This window comes from Suricata suricatta, chromosome 1 (genome assembly GCF_006229205.1).
Source record: "Suricata suricatta isolate VVHF042 chromosome 1, meerkat_22Aug2017_6uvM2_HiC, whole genome shotgun sequence".
NCBI lineage: Eukaryota > Metazoa > Chordata > Mammalia > Carnivora > Herpestidae > Suricata > Suricata suricatta.
This window is the reverse complement of record NC_043700.1, coordinates 169132049-169134230: the sequence shown is the minus strand read 5'-3', so window position 1 is coordinate 169134230 and position 2182 is coordinate 169132049. Positions and strand designations below refer to the sequence as shown.

The 2182-nt window shown below is 41.8% G+C and overlaps 1 pseudogene; it reads left to right on the top strand.

Moving 5' to 3' along the window:
- The first annotated feature begins 378 nt into the window (after positions 1–378).
- Positions 379–1654, top strand: LOC115285798 (annotated as a pseudogene).
- The last annotated feature ends 528 nt before the right edge of the window (positions 1655–2182 follow it).

The following is a 2182-nucleotide window of genomic DNA, read 5'->3' as shown; positions in this document are numbered from 1 at the left end:
AGGTGTTTTTCTTTAGGACAACAGATTAATTCTGCTTCTGTCAATTTATTGTCACCTTTTTCCTAGGTTTTGTTATTGGTTTTTTTTCTTTATTTAAAGTTTTTATATAAATTCCATCTAGTTAACATATATGGTAAAATTAGTTTCACGTGCAGAATTTAGTGACTCATCACTCTCTGGGTGTTATTACCTTTACCCTTCTTTCAGGTTTAAACTCCAATTTCTGACTTCCCATTGTTGGTATTCCAAATTCGTGGCGATATTTAACTGACTAATCATATCAACAAATAAGGCATGAAAAAGCTAATCAAGGGGAAACGGCTTGCCAGCGGCGTTTCTGCGTCTGCTTTGGGCAGCGAAGCTGCTGCGGATCCCAAGTTAGAGGAGAGCCTGTGAAGAAAACGGTATTTCCCCGAGGTCTGTATCCTGCCTTGATTGACTTTTCTTGAAGTATTATAAATCAGGATGTCTGCACAGTCCCTGGAAGAAGATTCAATACTTATAATCCCAACTCCAGATGAAGAGGAAAAAATTCTGAGAGTGAAGCTGGAGGAGGATCCTGATGGTGAAGAGGGATCAACATCCCCTGGAACCATCTTCCTGATCCAGAAGTTTTCCGACAGCGATTCAGGCAGTTTGGCTATCAGGATCCACCTGGGCCCCGTGAAGCTGTGAGCCAGCTTCGAGAACTTTGCCGTCTATGGCTCAGGCCAGAGACACACACAAAAGAACAGATCTTGGAGCTGGTAGTGCTGGAGCAGTTTGTTGCCATCCTGCCCAAGGAATTGCAGACGTGGGTTCGAGAGCATCATCCAGAGAATGGAGAGGAGGCAGCCACGGTGCAGGAGGATTTAGAGAGTGAACTAGATGACCCCGCACAGCCGGTTTCTCTCCGTCGACGCAACCGAGAAGTTCTAGTAGAGGAGAGAGTATCTCAAGAAGAAGCTCGGGGATTACCGAATTCTGAGCTCGAAGCTGTAGAGAACCAGCTAAGTGGGCATCCTGGGAGCTCCATTCCCGAAGGCACTGTGGTGATGCCGGTAGGACTGAAAATGGAGCCCTAGCTCCAAAGCAGGAGAGTCCTTCAGCAGTAGAGTCTCCCCAAGTTCCAGGCGCTCTCAATATAGGCGTGCCTCAGATTTTTAAGTACCGAGAAGCCTGTTTCCCCAAGGGCGGATTTGAAAGAGAAACCCCTCTCGAAAGAGACAACATATATGTGACAGTGTGGAAAACACTTCAGCCAGGGCTCAGCCCTCATTCTCCATCAGAGAATCCACAGTGGGGAGAAACCCTACGGATGTGTTGAATGTGGGAAAGCGTTCAGCAGAAGCTCTGTCCTCCTGCAGCACCAGAGAGTTCATACTGGAGAAAAACCCTACAAATGTCTTGAAGGTGGAAAAGCCTTTAGCCAGAATTCTGGGCTGAGTAATCATCAGAGAATCCATACTGGGGAGAAACCTTATGAATGCGTTCAGTGTGGGAAATCATATTGTCAGAGCTCAAATCTTTTTAGACATCAGCGAAGACACAATGCAGAAAAACTTCTGAATGTTGTGAAAGTTTAAGAAATTACAAAAATAAAATCAGCACTCAGGTCTTTTTCTTCAGAAATGAAGACAAAATTAAAAACATGAGATGCTACATAGTAGTTTTATTTCCCTATATAGGCTGTTAGAAGATCCACTGGGAAATAGAGAAAATATTCACCCACCATTATTTTATTTTACCTTGAAAGAAATATCATACCTGCCTAGAAACTGAAATTTTAAACTTAATTCAGGTATTAATACCTAAATCTTCCATGCGATGTTTATATTATTATTTTTCCAAATAATGAACTACCTGATTCTTTGTTCCTTAAGAGTTTCTTTTTTAGACAGACATTATTTCTGTGTTGATCACTGAAATGTTCTTTGCAAGGATACATTCCCTTCTACATTAAAAGGCAACATAGGAATTCTAAAATCTGAACACCAAAACCATTTTTTAAGAATGTACCCTTCTGCTTCCTTTTACCTAACTTGAATATGCATTCAGAAAATAGAAGATAAAGGATGACCAAAAGCCTCAAAGTAAAATGAGCCTTAAAACTCAGATGAGACGTGATGGTGGTAAAACATCAAAAGTAAATGGGATGCCTAGATTGGGGAAGATAAACACTACGATCCAGGAATTGAAGTGT